Genomic DNA, 20766 nt, shown 5'->3' with positions numbered 1-20766 from the left:
AACCAAGCTGGGGGAGGCTGTTTGCCAATATGTTATCTGTGGTTATCTGAGGGGGTGGGAGGAAATTATTCCTGGTAATTTTTATTTTCTTTTTGGTGTGCCTCCAGATGTACTACAATGAATATCTATTACTTTGCATAATCAAGAAATTAAAAAAAAGTTTTTAGTAGACAATTTGGCATGTGTTCTTTGTCATGCTCAGTAGGTACACAAGCTCTTCTAGGTAGAAGTGAAAAAAGAGAGGGAGCCCTGTTAGAGGAGACTGTGATGTTTTCTAATGTATTAGCTTTCTTTCCATTGCTGTGTAACAAATGAGTTAGGGACTTAGAGCAGCACACATTTATTACCTCACAGTTTCTGTGGGTTGAAAGTCCAGGCATGGCTTGGCTGACTCCTCTTCTCAAGGACTCACAAGGCACCAGCCAAAGTGTTGGCCAGACTTCATTCTCATCGAGAGGCATGAATGGGGAAAAACCTGTTCACAAGGTCACTAAGGTTGTTAACAGAATTCAAGGCTGTAAGATCGAGGGCCCCAGCTTCTTCCTTTGTCTGGAGGCCACCCTTTGCTCCTAGAGGCTGTCTGTAATTTTTGCCATGTGGGCTTTCCCAACATGGCCACTTACTTCAACAAATCAGCAAGAAGAGCTGGTAGAACAATTTTGCTAGCAAGATGGGGTTTTATATAATGCAATGAAATCACAGAGGGACATCCCATCACTTTTGCCAGATGCTATTGGTTAGAAGCAAATCACAAGTCCCACTTCAGGGGGAAGTCCAACTGAAGCCCAATGGATTGCTCAAAGGTGTTGTTATGAACTGAATGTTGTGTGTTATGAACAGAATCGTGTGGAAGCCTTAACCCCCGGCATGGCTGTATTTGGAGATGGGACCCCTACAGAAGTAAGAGGAGGCACCAAAGATCTCACTCTGTCCTCTCACACACACATTGAGAAAAGGCCATGTGAGGCTGTTGCAAAAAGGTAGTCATCTGAAAGCCAGGAGGAGAGCCCTCACTACAAACCAAATTGGCAGGTCACCCTGATCTCAGACTTCCAGCCTCTACAACTGTGAGAGAATAAGTTTTTGTTGAGTAGACCATCCAGTCTGTGGTATTCTCTTATGGCACCCTGAGCTAAGACAGGTGTGAACGCCAGAAGGCACTGATCATAGTGGGGGCACCTTAGAGTTTGTCTGCCACAGTTAATATTGTGAAGTTGGCTGGAATTTTAAGTAAAAATTCCCAAAGCTTCTAGGTAACACACAGGATGTTAAAAAATGCAGACTGTTCTCAGTTTCTCATTCTGTAGGCCAGTGTGTGGCCTGGGAAGTTTTAATGAGCTTTCTCATGGTGACTCTAATGCTGGGGTAGGGAGACCACAGTTGAAGGTTAGAGTCAACAGCTTCAAATCCCCAGCCCTGCCATTTCTTATCTATAGGACCTGAGATCAGTGACTTCTCCTTTCAGCCAAAGTTTCTTAATCTGATATAATGTGGCAAGTTACTGAAATAAAAAAAAAAAACAACACCCTTTAATGTCAGTAGTTCCTTTCTGCAGCTGAGCCCTAGCAAAAGGAGGCTGGAATTTCTGCCTTATACCCCCATCCCCTTAGTGTTTAATGTTTCAAGGCCATGGAAAATTTGAAATCAGAAGGGGGACAGGATTTGGAACATGTTCAAACATGGAAGTGACCTGGGTCTTGCTTGTCCTTGCATTGCTTCTTTTTGGGGGGAACTGAAATAAACCACTGGCAGTGAAGAAGGGGAAGGTCCAGGTGTATGTCTGAGGAACTGAGGTAAGGGCCAGTGTCCCTGGGTACCAAAAGGAAAAGAAGTCCTCAGCCATAATGTCATGAGAAGGCAGAGAAGCCTCCATGTGGGGCCTGTTTTCTGACATTACAAAGAGTCCATGGCTGGGGTGGGGCTGTATGTGGGCAAGCTGACTCAGGGCAGTATTAAACGACCTATAGAGAGATAAAGACTTAAGGAACTTTTTGCACTAGGGCTAGGGAATAAAACTCACACCAGAAAGGTGTCAAATTAGATGATGGTGTAAACTGCAGAGCACAGCACCTGGCACGAACTAAAGGTTTTTTTCTTAAATGAAAGTTATTATTCTATTATGTGAAAATCTCCTGGTTTGAATGCCTATAAAACTCTTACCTCCGTTATTTATCCACCACCATGGGTCCCACTGATTTCCAGGCTGAAAGAGATCTGTCATTTAGAGGATGGGGTTTTGGTTAGAAATCTGAGTAGAAGACCACCTACAAGCTGAGGGACTCAGGTTTTCCTCCTCTGTAATGACTAGAATATTCTGAGTATTAACTGAGTTAACAGGCAGAGGGCTTAGTTCCATTCTTAGCACTAATAAATGATAATTACTAGTACATATTATAATATTGATATACCAAATGCTGTCCAGAATTGGCAGACTGAGTGGCATGGATGTGTTTCAGGCTGTTAACCAAAGGGTGTTTGAGAGAAATATACCACCAGAACCAGATTCCTGGGCATGGGGCCTGCATGCATATTTAGGACCCCATACTTAGGAGAGTCCTGTGCTCAGGAGGGCCTCACATTGGCTTAATGCTCTGCTGCTGCCATCTTGAAATTCTTTTTTTAAAAAATGTTTATTTATTTATTTATTTTTGTGGAGGGGAGGGACAGAAAGAGAGGGAGAAAATCCCAAGCAGGCTCTGAGCTGTCAGTGTAGAGCCCAACATGGGGCTCAAACTCACAAACTGTGAGATCACGACCTGAGCTGAAATCAAGAGTCAGATGCTTTACCCAACTGAGCTACCTAGGCACCCTAAGCCATCTTGAAATTCTTAATAATTTTTGAACAAGGTCCTTTGTCTTTTCATTTTGCACTGGGGTCCACAAATTATGTAACTGGACCTGTAACACCACATTTTGACTCAAGTTCATAGTAGTAACCTGCATATAGTTTTCAAATTTTTTACAGCCATTTTTCTTATGTCTCTATATATCTTGAGCACCTTCCTCCATAAAAAATTTCACAAGGTAGGGATAGAAGGTGGACACAATAGGATTAGGAAAAGGGGGAGAACCAGAGGGGGAGAGTATGTGAGGATCTTCTCCATATCAACTTGGTACACAGAGATGTGTAAAAGGAAGTTGGTTTCTTGAAAGGCCCATATGTGAGGAACATGGAAGCTTGACTCAAATTTTCTAAGTGGAAGAAAGACCAGAATGAGAGAAGCAAGGGAGGGGGAACAAGCAGGTTCTGCTTCTCCCTCTTAGGCCCAAGGATAAGCACAGAAAGTAAAGCCAAAAGTACCTACTTATCATAAAACAGGTCCAAATAGGCAAGGTCTGGCTCTGGAGGACAAAATATGATTAGAGTGGGGCTCTTTGCTTAAAAGAGGGGACTGGGAGAGGTATCTAGGCAAAAAGCCATAAATATAGCCTGAGCCCTCATTCCCTTTTTGGGTGCCCAAGGCCCGAGGAAACAGCAATCCATTTGGCGAAGCGCTAAAAAAAACCTTGGTATCAACTTGCTTGTCAGCCAAGGCCAAGGATGCTTGCTTTTATAGACTTGAGGTTTCTTGAAATTTTCCACATTTACTTTTGATTACTGAAAGATTTCCCATCATTAGAGAAAATGAAATATCTCAGAGTGGCTAGGGGTTTTGCTTTGGGGCAGGGAGTGATAGGAAGAAGCCATGTAATTAGATCCTCTGTAGGGACCACAGGAGGTTTGATGGTCTCCTGCCACAGGCTGCCTTTCATGGAGACCCCAGCTGAGCCCTGCCTTTGGGATGGCTTTCTGGGCTGTCTCAGCTCAGTGGTGATGGCGGCAGATATGTGTGGGTGGCCTTGGACTCTAATTTCATGCTTGTTTTGTCATAAACTTTTCAAAATTTGTGGTATAACTGATCACATTGTAAAATGAATTTTGTAACATACACACAACAATATACTTCAGCATAATTGTGCTGGTCACAATGCAACCAAAGGATTTAAACATATTAATTCATAGTACGCTACAGGCAATGTGTTCTGAAGATGGGACAGAAGTTAACACCATCTTGAGGACTGTAGTCATTATCTTTTGACCATGTCAGGAAATCTTTGTGGTAAGAGTGAAGTGGGCTTGATGGTCCTCCTATCATCCTCTCCCTCCCTCCCACCAATTCCGCAGTCTTTGAAGCCCTGATCTGTGTATATCTCCAGAGTCCTGGACCATCTAAAACAGCATCTGAAGTTGAATACCTTCTCTGGGAAAACTATTTTCTCCCCAAATCCAGACAGTCCCAGACATCTTCTGAACTTGAGAAATCAGAGTTCCTGTCCAAAGAAGCCAAGCATTGAGTCAGGCAAACGTAGCTGGATGTTTCTGTTCTGTTGCTTTTGCCCCAGGAGAATGACAATAACGAGCCTGGGGCTTCCCGAGGCCCCTCAGTGCTTGCCACTTGATGGAATTTGGCTTTGGCCAATTTTCCCTGACCTAATGACTAGGTCTGATTTCAGCTACTTTCCTTAAGATTCGAAGTCCTGGCAGTCCAGGATGGCAACCTGGGATAAAGCCATAGGTCTTCTGGGATAGTCAGAATTATACCTGAACAGAAAACAGAAAAATACCTTTTATTCTTGTTGGTGTGAATGATCAGGATTCTTAACTGTGACTTAAACCTGCTTGTTGTTGTTGTTGTTTTAAACGAGGAGCAGTTGGGAGTGCTGAGTCTCAATGTGACAGTGAAGTGGTGAGCCACTCATCTGTCTGGAGCATGCCCAGATTGGCCACCTGCTCTGACAGATGAGGAAGAACATGTTTCTATCAATGAGAATTGAGCCTCCTTAATCCAGGCTTTCTGCCACATTTGCTAACAGGCCAGCTGGCATGGGTGGCATCCAAGGACCTCAGCTCACAAAAGAAATGGAATGTGACATGTTTTGCTGCCACCAGCACTCCCAAGAGTGATAGGGCAAATAAGTAAGGAATTGATTTTTCTTATAAAAGAGATTGAATATGATGGCATGTATGCCATTGACACTGGCAAGTTGAGATTAAAAAGATGGCAGGGGAATGGCTGGCTGGCTGAGCTGAGAGGCTTCCAGGCTATTGTTGCCTTAATGTTACTACTAACAACAACTGCCATTTACTAAGGGCTTATTGGGTGCCAGGCACTGTGCTCAGTACTATGTGTCCCAATCCTCACATTCTTTGAGATTGGGACTGTTGCTATTCTTCCTTTTATGAATAAAGAAATTGGCTCAGAGAGGTTAAGCAGCTTGCCAGTGTCTTCAGTTCTGCCAACGCAGAAACTTCTGTGGCTCAATCTACTGGAGTTAACAGGTTCTAAGTTTCTGCCTCTTATGGACTGATCTCATAATATTTTCTAAACATTACATGTCAGGTGCTGGTAATAAATTGAAATGGGATGGCTTAGGACTTTGTCCATTTCATGAAAAGAGAAGACAACTCAAATGAAATAGGTGAAAGTTGGATTTACTGGCTTGCAAAAAAAGGCCAGGGTTAGTTTAGCTTCAGGAATGGCTGGACCCCGGGGGGACAACAATATCTTTGAGGATGCTCTTTCTTAGGCCCCTGTGCATGTTCCATTCTCAGGCAGTCTCCTTAAGGTAGCAAGATGGTTACCAGCAGTACCAGACTGATAGCCTTACAGTTCTAAATTTGGTGGATCCAAAACAAAAAGAAATGCCTTTCTCCATTGTTTAAACACCCCCGCCCCCATCCTCTCACCTCTCAGAATTAAGTTATAGTTTCTATACGATTGGTTTGGCTTAGATCATGTGTTCATCCCTTACGTAAATACCCTGATCAAGGGGCTGCAGGGCTCTGGTCAGTAAGTCTTGGTTATGTGCTCACCCTGGAGCCAGGGGTGGTTAGCATACAAAAAGTCCTGGAGGGAAATTCAAAAGAAGTGGTGATGGATAATGAGAATACAAAAGCAAGAGATGTCTACAGCAGTGGGAACTCCGGGAGCATAAAGAATGGGCACCTGGCTAATAAAGCAACTGATTATGATGGGAGACACATGCCTAGTTCTTGACCTGACCAGTCATCCACCTAGGGCACTGCACTTTTTGTCAGTCCAGCTAGGGGGCAGATTGCTTCGGTAGCATAAAAATTAGAACAGATGGATTAAGAAGGTACTAAGAAATATTCCCATCAAAGTATTTGTGGGCAGATTAGGTTCAGCTGTGAAGGAGAGAAAACCTCAATCACCAATTAGGTAAAGAGGATAGAAGCTTCTCTTATAAACAAAGCCCAGAGGTAAACAGTTCAGGCGTATGGTGGCTCCATATTCATCACAAACCTAAGCTCCTTCTAGCTTGTTGCTCCATCACCATTCACACACAGCTCCTTCTCCTTCATAGTCTATGACATGCTCAAGTTCCAGCCACCAAGCCCACATTGCAGTCAGCAGAATGGAAGGAAGAGATGGGCACACATTCTTTTATGGACAAGTTGCAGCAGTTGCTCATGCCCTATTGGCTAAAATGTAGTCAGTGGGCTATACCTACATGCAAGGGAGGCTGGGAAATGTGTTTATTCTGGGCAGAACAGACACAAGGAGACAACCAATCTTTGTCAGAACGTGGCACCTTAATGAACAGCTCTTTGTTGCACAGAGTGGCCTATCCAAAGGCTAAGGACCTGTCACCTGGAAACCAAGCACGTTCAAAAAGCAACCCTAAATATGTAAAATGTAACTAACCATATTCTTTGTTGCCCTTTGAGGATCATTCTTCAATTAGCATATTTTAATTACAAAATGTCCAGTTGCAATTTAATTGCTTCTTTAAAAAATATATTTAGGGGCGCCTGGGTGGCTCAGTCGGTTAAGCGTCCGACTTCAGCTCAGGTCACGATCTCACAGTCTGTGAGTTCGAGCCCCGCGTCGGGCTCTGGGCTGATGGCTCAGAGCCTGGAGCCTGCTTCCGATTCTGTGTCTCCTTCTCTCTCTGCCCCTCCCCCATCCATGCTCTGTCTCTCTCTGTCTCAAAAATAAATAAAAACGTTAAAAAAAAATTTTTTTTTAAATATATTTAAATTGGGGTGCCTGGGTGGCTCAGGTGATTAAGCATCTGACTTCAGCCTAGGTCATCATCTCACCGTTCCCGGGTTTAAGCCCCACCTTAGGCTCTGTGCTTACAGCTTGGAGCCTGTTTCGGATTCTGTGTCTCTTTCTCTTTCTCTTCCCCTCCCCCACTCACGTTCTGTCTCTCTCTCTCTAAAATAAATAAACGTTAAAAATTAAAAAAAAATACATATATATAATTTCTTATAAAGGGGTTCGTTTTTTATTTTAAAAAGGCATATATTTCCCACAACTAGTGAAACAATGCCAATATGTAGAAAGTACTAAATTTCTTCAAACTCTTCAGTTTACACGGAATAGTCTGTTGTGTGTCCACCTTTCTTTCATGATCATTTATTCACTGAGACATTTGTAGGTTTTGTTTTCACAAAAAGGGGCTCACAATATACATTATTCTGTAACTTTGTCTTTTCACTTAAACATATCATGGACATGCCACAAGAGCTAGAAATCTCACTTATTCTTTTATATAGCACCGTAATACTCCAGAGTGTAGCTGTTCTATAAATGATTCAACCATTCCCCTTTGATGGACTCTCAAATTGTTTCCATTTTTCTGTTACCACAGGCTGTGTTGCAGCTAATGTCTCCTACTGATGTCCTTGTATCTCAGTGCTTTTAGTTCTTTGAGACAGTTTTTCAAAGTGGGACTGCTAGGTTAAAAGATGCATTTAAAAATTGTAATTGATATGGCCAGATTATTTTAAAAGACTGGAACAATCCACATTCGCACCAACAATGTACAAAGTTGTCATTTGTCCTAATTATTGCCAGCACTGATCATTGTTTTTAAATTTTGCATCTGATTGACAGGTGACCAATGGTACTGGGTTTTGACTTACATTTCACTGACCATGTGTACACTTGATCTGCTTTCATATGCTTATTGAAATGCCAGAGAGAATAATGGTTTGAAGCATGGACTCAAGAGTCAAATTACTTGGGTTTGTGTCATAGCTCAAGACGTGGGACTACCTATTGTATGACTTGGGCAAGTTACTTTACTCCTCTGAGCCTGTTTTCTTAGCTGTAAAATAAGGACATTACCTATCTCCAAGGGTAAATAATACTTGTAAAGTGATTGAAACAATGTCTACCGCATAGCAAGTTCTAAATAAATGGTTAGTGATAATTATTGTTGATCTTTTAGATTTCTTGCATTGCTATTGGGATGACTGTTTTGTAGTAATCAATACATAGGAATTCTCTGTATACCAGGGATATTAATCCTATTTCTGTCACTTGTGTTGGAAAATTTTTCCCATCTGTCAGGTGTCTTTTATAGAACCAAGACTTGTTCTCCCCAAAGTTGCTCATGTAGTCAAATATGTCTATAATTTCCTTGAGGGCTTCTAGATTTTGTTTTGCTTATGATTCCCCATCATAAGATTACAAAGTCTCTTAAAAATGCTTCCAATATTTCATCTTAACATTTAAATTTGTAGTCCCTCTGGCATTGTGTATCTTTTGAGTCAGGGATTTGGTTGCGTTTTAGGCATTTACTGTAGTTCTATATAGTAGTAACATATGATATTTAATTTAGAAACTTCATGGAAAGAGATATTTGGAAGAAAATATAGTATTCACAGAAATAGGTAATCAATTGGGTAGTTTTTTTTAAAAATCTTTTAATGTTTATTTTTAGGAGAGAGACACAGCACGAGTGGGGGAGGGGCAGAGAGAGAGAGAGAGAGAGAGGGAGACACAGAATCTGAAGCAGGCTCCAGACTCTGAGCTGTCAGCACAGGTTCGAAGCGGGGCTCAAACTCATAGACTGAGAGCATGACCTGAGCTGAAGTCAGACGCTTAACCAACTGAGCCACCCAGGTGCCCCAATTGGGTAGTTCTGAATACCAATGGGTTTTGATTTTATTCTTTTAATGGAATCTTCTCTTTACATACAGGGAATCCGGGGCACCTGGGTGGTCAGTTAAGTGTCTGACTTTGGCTCAGGTCATAATCTTGCAGTTCTTGGGTTTGAGCCCTGTGTCAGGCTCTGTGCTGACAGCTCAGAACCTGGAGCCTGCTTTGGATTCTGTGTCTCCCTCTCTCTCTCTCTGCCCCTCCCCTGCTGTGCTCTGTCTCTCTCAAAAATAAATAAATAAGTAAATAAATAAATAAAAGAAACCACATGGAATCCTTTTTTCATATGAAATATTATAAGAAACTCCAATATATGAAGTTCAGCAGTTCCTGTTTGAAGTGGTGAAAGATAAAAGGCTTGAGTTAACAAAAAGCCTTGTAAACATGGATAAAGTTCCAGAATAAAAATTGAGATTTTATTCTGAAACAATTGGAGAACCATTAAAAGGTTTTAGGCAGGGAGTGACTCAATCAGATCTGCATATCAAAGATTACTCCAGCTGCTCTGTAAAGAACAGACTATAGGACAACAGCAGAGACAGTGACACTAGAATGGCATCACAGTAGTCCTAGCAATAGATACATTGGACAAGGATGATAGAAGCAGACAGTTTTAAGGTATATTTATTTACATGATACACCAAGAGAGCTTAATGACTAACAGGGACGTCTGGGGTGACAGGGGAGAAGGAAGTGACAAGAATAATTCCTGTGTTCTGGTTTGAGAAACAGGGTGGAGGGTGGTGCCATTTATCAAGAACAGAACACTAGAAGAGCAGATTTTGAGGGGGAAAATGATGGGGTCAGTGTGAAGTATCTGTGTGTTCATCAAGCAGAGGGACATCCAGGGGCGCCTGGGTGGCGCAGTCGGTTAAGCGTCCGACTTCAGCCAGGTCACGATCTCGCGGTCCGTGAGTTCGATCTCGCGGTCCGTGAGTTCGAGCCCCGCGTCAGGCTCTGGGCTGATGGCTCGGAGCCTGGAGCCTGTTTCCGATTCTGTGTCTCCCTCTCTCTCTGCCCCTCCCCCGTTCATGCTCTGTCTCTCTCTGTCTCAAAAATAAATAAAAAACGTTGGAAAAAAAAAAAAAAAAGGAGGAAAAAGGCACTGGGCAGATGAATATAGCTGTCCATTACGTTACATCCTTTGGCTGTCCAGAACATGCATTCTTCAACATTAATAATTTTGGAAATGTTTCCATTCAATATACTGTAGAAAATGGATTCTTCTCCCCCAGGAGAGAACTTAAAAATAATTTCCACGTATCACATTCAGTGTCAAACCTAAGATCTCTGGGTGATAGTCTCTTTCAGTTATTAAACTAAGATGTGCCTTGAAATGTACAACTTATGCATCTGCTGGCATATTTCACCATCACCAACACACCTGTATACATTAGTGAAAAGACACTGCCAGTAGAACAGCTTTCTTATCCATTTAAAATTGTTCTATTGTCAACAGCTACCTGGCTATCCAAATTTTGCTGTCACTAGGCACATGCTTGCAAATGACAAGGGGGAAGTACCTGTACTGGCTCCTTTGCCAATAAGAATTGCTCATTTCCCCCACCCTGGGACACAGAGCAAGTTTTTGCTGCTTGTATTTCAGTTTCAGTTCCAGATCTTCCATGTTCCTCAGGGTCTGAAGCTTAATTCCCTGGTATCAATTCCTGTTATCATTCAGTAATTTGGATGCAAGCAATACAAACCTGCTTTAGCTAACAAATGAAAAGGGAACATATTTTATGGATACATGGGGGTCTATAAAAATCAAAGTAAAACTTGGGATAGCTGGGCCTTGACAACAGGAACCAGGGAACCAAGAGGGATGTACTTGCACCAATTCTGATATAGTTTCCTTGGAACACTACCATCAGAATGACCCGGCTCCTGATTTTGGGTCACCTAAGATTCAAAAGTCATCCCAAAGAAAAGTGGGGATCTATCACTAAAGGAAAGGAGAAATGACTCAGGGGAGGCAAAAATCAATGGATGACCATTATACTAATATTTAAATGATGGGGAGAAGAAAAGTATCTACAGTGGAGCATAGCCAGAAAGGCAGGAAGAAAATGAGAAATGTCACAACACCTAAGGGAAAAAAGAGTGCCAAGGTGTGTTGGGAGCAGTCTGCTGGAAGTTCAGGTAAGAGGTACCATGTACTGGACTTTGCAATAAAAAGGCCACTATCGAACTTGACTGTAGTGAGATAAGAATCAAGGATTTCAAAGAAAATGTGATTTTTCCCCCCTTCTACCTACCCAGTGTGAACACTGCAATAGGCCTTAGTAGATCAATATCAGTTAAGAACTGGTGAATCACTGATAAACACTGATACTATGATATCCTGATAATCCAAATACACTCATTTAAAGAGATAGGCTTGGATAATTAAAAAAACAATTACTGAATTCTGAGTTCCTCAAACAAGGTACAATGACCTTGTCAGCTTCAGTACTGGATGATGAATATATTTACCTAAATATTCACTAACATGAAGATAGGTATTTTATATTTGACAAAATAGGCTTGGTGGTAAGTAACTTGCCAAAGTCAAACAATAAGCAATAAATTTAATTTTTAAAATTCTTTTATTTTAAATAAAGTTTAAAAGTAATGTGAGTAGTGTAAAATATTCAAATACAGAAATGTATAAAGTTGAAAGTCTCATGTAATCTACACTATTTGAAGAAAGCCATTAGTAGATGCATAGACTTTTCTATGCATCATAAACACAAATTTTTAAGTGAGCTCACACTATACATTTTTCTATTAATAGTTTCACTTAATATATCATGGCCATTTTTCCATGTCCATACACAATACATGTACTTTATTAATTTTAACAGACATGTAGATTTCCTTATATGGCTGAACCATATATTATTCAACAATCCTTTACGGATAAACACTTAGGTTTTCCTCTATATTTTTCTACCATGTAATTTTTATGCTTCTGTAGTAACTTAAACATTGTCACTTCTTGTTTCACTTTGTCTTCTGGCATGGAAAATAAATTTCAGTGTGGCCATGACCTCTAGTTTAATAAATATTTGGATTTGTCAAGTTTTGATATTGGTAGATAGTATTTAGTCAGGGCTGACTCAATTTTAAACAATAGAAACCCAACTCAAAGTAACTTAAAGCAAAAAAGGGTATTTATTGGCTCACATAACTGAAAAGTCCATAGGGATAAACTAGCTTCAGGCACGGTTGGATCCAGGGGCATAAACATTGTCATCAGGACTCAAGTCTCTCCATCATTTGGCTCTGCTTTCCTTTGCACTGGCTTCATTCTCTGGCTCATTTGATATGGTGGGCCCTGTTGGTTAGAACTTTTCATATACAAAGTCAAGCAATCTCAGTAAAGAGAGCTCCTGAGCCTCTCCTCCACAGTTCGGTAAAACTCCTAGGGCTGAGTATCACTGGACCAGCTTGAATCACACGGCCATTCCAGAACCAATTACTATGGTGAAGGAGATGGACCATGCTGATTGATCAGGTCTGAATTACATGTCCACCCAAGAAGCTTAAAGTTAGGCCAGACTGTTTGAACCATGTGGACTAGAAACAGGGAAGTGGTTCCAAGAAACATCAGAGTTGTTACAATGAGATAGAATGAATGCTGGTCAATCAAAAACAACTGATGCCAATGATAAGACCAGATACTAAAAAAGTTTAGTCTGTGTTCAGTAACAGCTGGCATTGTTACTTTCTTGACAATAAAAGTATTCTGAAAAAACGTCATGAGTAAGTTTGTCCTGTACTCAGGAAGCTTGTAATCCATTTGAATGGAATAATCATATCCAATAGCATACTTTGGATGATGCAATAAAGTTTCAATAAAAGTAAAACTCAGTGGCCATGAATCTGACAGCCCAACCATCTTGCTGACATGAAGCAGGACAACTAGCCTCCCACTGGCAAATAGTTCTGTGAGACTACTGAAGTCAGTGGTAAATTTTAAGTTCAGTGGAAAGCTCTTGTGTTTCTTTAGTCTTTTCCCAAGTTGAACTGGAACATTTCTGTCATCTATTATTGCAGAAAAGAGGAATGGACAGAGCTTGTAATCTGCTGTACTCCTTCAGATTGGGTAGAAAGGATCTCAGGTGCTGAAAATGATCAAATATATATAGGCATAGAGGCTTACTCTGCATTAAAAACAAAACAAAACAAACAAACAAAAAGAGGCTGCTGGTCAAGGAGTACATAGCATGGTCCTTCCAGTTATGAACAGTTAAGTCCTGGGGGCTGGGGGGGAGGTGAGGTGCAGGTTGCTTCTGTTCAAAATTCCCTGGTGGAACTGGGTGTAAGATAGGCTGATACCAGTTGTAGTCTTCTCAAGCACAGCCGGTCTGATTGCAACGTGTCAAAAAAGGCAGACGAGGGCTGAGTCAGGTAAACAGGTAAATAGAGTACCTTCAGCAGGGCTAGCCACACCAATAGCCAGGATGTGATCTGGAAGAATGGGCAGATTAATATCAAAGCTCTGTAAATTAGCTTTTACCCTGAGTCCTCCAGGGTTATTCCATAGGGTTGACTCTGGATACCATTTTCTGATCTTAAAGGGCCAGTCAGGTATAGCAGCTTTAATTTTCCTGTTTATCTGCCCAGGAACTTTCAGCTCAGTAGAAGGCTATATTCTCAATTCAGACTTGAGGTTCTGTTGAGGAGTCTATGCTACATCTGGGAATGACAAGGTTGGGAGAGCCAGATTCATCAAGGTTGGCCCTACTCTCTTTGGTAATCAAGTCTCCACCTTCTGAAACTCAGTCCATCTCTGAGAATCAGCTTATAAACAAGGCCTTAGATTGGTGGGTGGTGCTGCTGAGACTTATATTGAGATCTGAAGCAGGGAGATAGTAGGTAAGATCCTAGGTTTCAGTTTTAGGCTTTCTGCATTTTCAACTATCAATTCTTATACACAGAGTATATTAGACTCTTGAACAGATGATCATCCTCACCTTAAGCCCCTCATTTTGACAGGATTAAAGGGAATGACTGGCAGTGTAGATCAATGTCTTTTTCTGTAATGTACAGGAGAAAGAGAAAATTGAGCTGATGTTTTGAAGGTAGTAGAAAAATGGAGTCTGTAGACAACTTCTTATTAACAAACAATAGTTGTATATACAAGCAGCTAGTCATTAGATTTTTATTAGTTGAGGATGTGCAGGCCTTGTTTGATGATTTGTAGACAGAGTCATGTAATCAGGGTTAGTCTAAAGAGTAAGAGACAAAGATACAAAGAAATCATTCCCAACATTTAACCAGTGCATTCATTAAAGTAGTTGAGGACAGCTGCCCCTTAAGTAGACTGTGAAGTAAGAGAATCAGATTTGTCTCATGACAAAAATCGAAGTCTACTTGTTTGACATGATCTGGTCTGGGAGTTCATGAATTGAATCCATCCTGCAGAAACAGATAAGTGTCTTAATGCCTGAGAGTATCTCATAGCAAGGAATGAAGTCAGCCACTCTGAATCAGTGTAAAACAATATTGAGACAGATGAAATTCCATTAAAATATCCACAAGGACAAGACACTGTGGTCTTGTGACATTAGGAAGAAGCTGCAGGAAGCTCTTGAGTCTACTGATAAAATTCTTAGCTGCAGGCTTTGTAGATTTTTTTTCAAGTCAGTCTACATTTTCAGCAAAAAGGTAGATATGCAACTTGAGATGCCCAGCAAGCAAGCTCCATGGCCTGGTCAAAAGGTCTACCTCCAAATAATCCTAACACCTGTAGTTGATGGTACCTGACATCAAAAGGTCCATCATAAAAGAACATCTCTCATTGGTTAGAAGAAAATCTTCCAAAGGGTCACATTTAAAATCACATACATCAGAGGATGTTCAAAAATTGTCTCTTGTGGACCAGATGTTACCTGTAGTTAGAGCAGAATATTCATAATTTTGGAGCAGATATGCCAGTGATGGAGGAAATTTTGTTTTTTAAGGTTATTACCTCATTTATCCTGGAAACAGCAGTTAAACTGAATAAAAACCAAGGAGCAGTGTAACTGCCACTGGTTGAGTCATAGTGACTTGCAGTTTTGAGAATAACATGAATAACCAGGTACCTTTTTAGGTAATGTTGCCAGAATTTCAGTTCTGCTTTCATAGTTAATGGTTATCCCTTGCACACGAAGTAGAGTACCATGGCTGATGATGGGAGGTCCAATGTACAAGTTGGTCTTATATGGCCTCAACGAGGCATCATCAACTTTAGTACCAGCTTCAATACCTGGCGATTCAGGTATCCAGGAGATCAAGACTTCAAAGTTATGTATTTCAAGTACCACTAGAGCATGTGGTGTTTGTGATAGAAGTTGGGTAAGGGAGTGTGTCAGTGTAGAGTACGTATGCATTGCTCTCTGACTATATTGAATGCCAGGAATCACTCATTTGAAATCCATCTGGGGGTACAGGGCTGTTAATCTAGGTCCATTTGATATCACTTTCAGCCCACTTGACTACCCTGGGGTGGCAAAGATATGCCCATCTTCTTGCACTTTTCTGACTTTGCCCACAGTAAGCATTCCTAAGAATGTGCAGCATCAACTGAACATGGACTGGGTTGGGTAGAGGTACAGATCAGAATGCCATTCAGGTTGCACATGTTGTCTAGGGCAGTGGTTTTCAAACTGTGTTCTGAAGAATTCTAGGTGTTGTAAAGAAGTCTCCTTAGGGGTCACCATGGTGGTAAAGGAAGATGCTTGTGGCAGGTTTCAGGCCCCCCACTCCTGCTTCATCTACAGCAGCTTCTCTTTTATTCTGGGCTTCCACATAGTTTTCATTGAAAGGGCTTCATGGTCACAAAGCCTTTGGAAAACCAATGATCTAAGAATAAGTTGTTCACAAAATGCTGAAATACAAAAAATAGGTCACAGAAACCAGAAACTGTGAGCAAAGCCTGTGGTAAGCCAAGGTGTTTTCCTATTCATTCTTTCCTTAATACGGACCACATTACAGAATGATGAAGTTAACATTCAACTCTGCTATAAATTCTGATTGCCTCAAATTGGGTTTGTGACTATCAGTGAACAGGGCTATTGGTTTTAAGTGACAATAGCACTGGGATTTTTGCAGTCAGCATACAGCTGCAAAATGCTTTCATTTCTTTGCAAGTATTATCCCAAGTCCATGGCTAGATGACTTCTCTTCAAGATCTTTGAAGATCTCAATGGGCCACAACTCAAATTCTATGAAAATATTATTCTCTTCCCCCTTTTCTCCCACCATCCTTTTCCTCCTCCCTTCCCTTCCCAATCTCCTCACCCACCTGAGATACAATGCCCTTAAACTAGGTTTACAGCACAATTTTAGGGACAGAAAAATATGTTGTTAAATGTCATGGAATTCAACCAATTTGGGGGCAAAATAAACTTTTCCCCATTCTCTTCCCACATATCCCCACAAACCTTCTAGAGGTTCCTTTCACAGAAAATAAGAGGTAATGGTCAAGATGTAGGACTCTCAGATGATAAAGACATATAAATTCAAGCAGTTATTGACAAAAGTAAGAAAAGAGGGTGGTGGTTTCAAAGATTCCATTTACTCCTGAGTCTTCAGGGCAATCAGGAAGCACTGGCTATACTGCTCCAAAGCAGTTTCTCTATTAAAAGGAATGCTCCCAAAAGAACAGTCTGTCCTTGATTAAACTTACTACACACTAGGCTAAATAGCTCAATGAGGCTCTTTGTTGCAAGTCTTCTGAGATCCTTTAATATGCTACACTCAATTGGGAAGGGAACACGTATTTTACCACCTTACAAGACTACACAAGCTCTACATATAGATGTTGTATGCATGCACCATATACATGCATACACACATATGTGAACAGCACTGCTCTAAAGAAATAGAGGATCCATTTTAAGTAAATTTTGAGGGATAGAGGACCTTAGATAAGATCTCAGTGTCCAAGAGTACTAATAAAACTTTTTAAAAAATTTTACAAAGAACAAAACATGAAAAGGGATTTCCAATCAGGCCATTTGGGAACGTGAGAAGACTATGTGAACAACGGATCTAGAAGTAGCTTTGTGTTTCATGTGGTGTAGTCTTACTGTCAGATGACCATGTGCCATGTTGACTGGATAAATCTACCACTAAGGAGACAATCTGCTCTTAAACCTTAGGGGTAAGTGCCATGGAATTCTGGCTTAGATGGAGCCATCATAAAATTACACTTATGACATCCTGACTGACTGAGGGCACCAGATCAGGAAGTGGGAAACTTTTCTGGGGTTACCAAACTCCAGTCATTTTAACACTGCAGGTAAAGTAGAGGCTAAATTAATTCCATGGAGAGAACTGGACTGGGAGTCAGAAGGCCTGACCTTTATCACTTCGTAGCTATGTCATCTTGGATAACCTTTAAACTTCAATTTCCTCATTTGCAAAAAGAAATTATAATCTATTGTGTTGTTTTGATAATTGAGATTTATGCATGTAAAAGTGCTTTGAAACTATAAAGTGCTATATAAACATAAGGGATTACCATGATAGGTTCTACCTGGATGTATCAAGAGGCCTTTTCTGGAATCTGATTGGAGCTTTGTGAGATGCTGTTAGATAAAGGGATTCCTTGGTAGAATTTCTTACATTTGTGTGAAAAGTTCTGGTTCCTGAGTAATCCCAAAGATGCTGTGAGTTCACTGTGCCTTTGTTTTAATTCCAGTATCTGCTGGTCATTATATCTGCTTTCTATTCAGTAGGCTACTACAGACTTGAAGTGGAAAAAGAATAGGGTCCCGTGATCTGGATAGGACCCTAGACACTTCACGAATTTCAATCATTCGAAATTGTGGGGCATGATCCAACGTCGTTCTTGAAAGATGTTACCATTCTTCAGTGTTGATAACTAAAAATCCCCTGGTCCAAATTTATTATGTGTCTCTGAAGGCTTTAACTGAAGAAACGAAATGCACACTCATGGAACAAACTGGGCCTTTTGCTGTGATAAAATAGCTTCAGCTATCTGGCTTGAATAGTTTGACTTCACTATAAAGGGCTGTGCTGAATCTGGGTAGAACAGGACAGGAGTGGAGGTGAAGGCCACATCATGATGGTTGAATGCCTCTTGGATCACCGTGGTCCACTGGAATGGTGTCTTCTTCAGCAGTAAGGTGAAGGAATCACCATGGGCAAAAATCCAGGTACCAGATCTATAGGCTGATGGAACAGTACAAGGAAGGTGGTCAGAAGGTCCAGGTGAACACTCAGCCATCAGGAGGCACAGGACTGGAAGGGATAGGAACAAAACAGGTAAGATAACAAATGCACAGAATTACAAACACAGGACTCCTAACACTCGAGTGGGTCTACTGTCAGGATTATCAGCTGCTGGATGGGTACTAATTCTCAGTAAGCCTAACTAAAAAGCTGACAGATGGGAAAATGGGGAATAATAGTAATTTTTTTTAAAAAAGCCTTCTGATTAACAATTAGTGATGATAAGAACAGACACAGTTCTCTGGCAGGGACTGCTTCCTGACTCTTGAGAACAAACTGTCTCAGGAAAGCAGCAAACAAGGAACTGCCTTAAGTCTCATATTGTGGGGCAGTAATGTGACTGTATTCAGGCTGTTGGGCAGTGGTTTTGGGGGGGGAGGGGGAAGAAGTGGCTCCATGGATAGCACAAGAACTGAATTTAAATTTACATAGAACACGAACCTAGATTTTGTCCTTCTTCCTTTTCCAATGCCTTGCTCAAATTATTTCAGGACCTTGCACTTTCAAAAGCTTTTACTTTGATTTTAACAAGATGCCATCTTGAGTGGTAGAGAATAAGGTACTTGGGAAATAAGGCACTGTTCTTTGCATCCTTCTGTTAAATACCCTATGCAACGTACCAGTTTCTCTTCCATGTTAGAGGGCTCCCTAAATCTTTTTAAACTTAGAATTAAAAAAAAGAAATACATGAAACACAGAAAGAAACATGGCCCATACTAGTGATCTTTTGCCTAATTAAGAGTAATTAGATTACCACACAGCAATTAAATAAATGCTTACTAAATGTTTATTCTGAGATAGCCTAGTCTCTAAATTACTCCTTTCTGTGAAATGCTTGATTACATATAGTAGTATGTGCAGCAAAGACTCTTAAAACAAAGCCTTTGAGGGGCGCCTGGGTGACACAGTCGGTTAAGCGTCCGACTTCAGCCAGGTCACGATCTCGCGGTCCGTGAGTTCGAGCCCCGCGTCAGGCTCTGGGCTGATGGCTCGGAGCCTGGAGCCTGTTTCCGATTCTGTGTCTCCCTCTCTCTCTGCCCCTCCCCCGTTCATGCTCTGTCTCTCTCTGTCCCAAAAATAAATAAAAAAACGTTGAAAAAAAAAAAATTTTAAAACAAAGCCTTTGCTTTCAAGGGCTTACTATCTGCAAAGAGAGCAAATGCTTGCAAATGACTACGAGGTATGCTCTGCATAGAGAGCTAAAAGGTAAACAACATAATACTCAAAAAAAAAAAAAAGATAAAGTTAGGGAGACTCATGAAGAAGAGAATATCTGACTTGAATATTGAAGAAATGGCATTGTTCTGACAGGTGAAGAACCAGAGGAGAGCATTCCAGGGTAGAGAAGAGAGCATGAACGTTAAGTGCAGAGATGTAAGAATAAGGCATTTTGGAAAATAGCAAGTACCGTAGTTCACTTTGGATGGAGCATCACTAGAACTTGCAATGAAGCTCTGGCAGAAACTCAGGTCTTCAAATTCCCAGTAATAGCGCTGGTGGCAGTGCTTGCTCCATTGTTGTCTCTTCTCAAATCAAGGTCAACAGCCCCCAGATTCAAAAACAAGTATGTTCAGCTCCAGAGTCCCTGTCACATCCTGATGAGCTCTTCAGGTCCCAGGTGCAGTTCTTGAAAATCTGGAAATCTGGAGTCCATGCCGTGGCTACACAGAAAAGCATCTGCTGCAGCTAGTGCAGAACACTGTAGTGAAATCTTTTCGGCCTCCTATCCTGGACATCTCATGTTTTGTTACAGAATTTCAAGCTTTGAGTTCCAGTTGTTTTTTTTCCTCTTTTCTCCTGAGGAAAGCATCTTCTAAGATCACCACAGTCTTAAGATTCTTTTGAGGTACATCCAGATAACAACAAAGGAGCTAAAAGACCAACACATTTTTCTCTAAAACAGTCCTTTCTCTGGAAGTGAGATCATTTGTCTCTGCCCTTTACGTAAAAGGAATAGTCAATTGATTTTCTCAGACATTTGTATGAAATAACAAAACAGGTGAACACCTAACCAGACGAAATACACTTATATGTATTTATGTTCACTTGCTTAGAGCTGTACCACTGGTAAGCACCACTCCACAAAGAGAAAATGTTTGAAATACAACTGTTCAAACATTTCTATAGTGTTTGCTGGATAATGGCCTGGAATTTGATAAAAGCAGCTGACAATTAACAAAGAAGCAATAACTGGCATCTTGGCCATCTTAGTAACACACTTGCAAGCAAATAGAATACAAAGCAGGCCAGGAAAAAAGTAAGCACTGAAACACTTCCAAATCTACTGATTTTGAAGTTCAGCCGAAGTCATAACAAAATTTCAGAGAATGTTAACCTTCAATTAATAAAGATAAGCCCCCAAACATCTTCAAGAATTCCATGCCCGGTTTAGTCTGTTCCAGTGAGCCAGCTTGCTAAAAATCCACCTGCACCATTAATTAGCTGGACTCGGCAGCACCATTTAAAAATAAGCCTGCTCACTACCAACCGCAGAGACTAAAGATATACAATAGAAGCAAGTAATGGATCGCAACCATGGTCGTGGAAAATGGTCAATGAAAGGGAAAGGTAGTCAGGCACC

General features: G+C 40.9%; 1 long non-coding RNA gene across 1 annotated transcript; it reads right to left on the bottom strand.

The window, feature by feature from the left end:
- Positions 1–12087: 12087 nt before the first annotated feature.
- On the bottom strand, positions 12088–20760 carry LOC125913964 (uncharacterized). The gene is made up of 2 exons (XR_007455165.1): positions 19594–20760; positions 12088–18194 (listed from the first exon to the last, which is right to left on the bottom strand). It is a non-coding gene; the product is annotated as an uncharacterized LOC125913964 (long non-coding RNA).
- Positions 20761–20766: the final 6 nt, after the last annotated feature.

Source organism: Panthera uncia (assembly GCF_023721935.1).
Source record: "Panthera uncia isolate 11264 chromosome D3 unlocalized genomic scaffold, Puncia_PCG_1.0 HiC_scaffold_8, whole genome shotgun sequence".
Lineage (NCBI taxonomy): Eukaryota > Metazoa > Chordata > Mammalia > Carnivora > Felidae > Panthera > Panthera uncia.
Note: the sequence above shows the minus strand (reverse complement) of the source record. Positions and strands in the feature narration are given on the sequence as shown.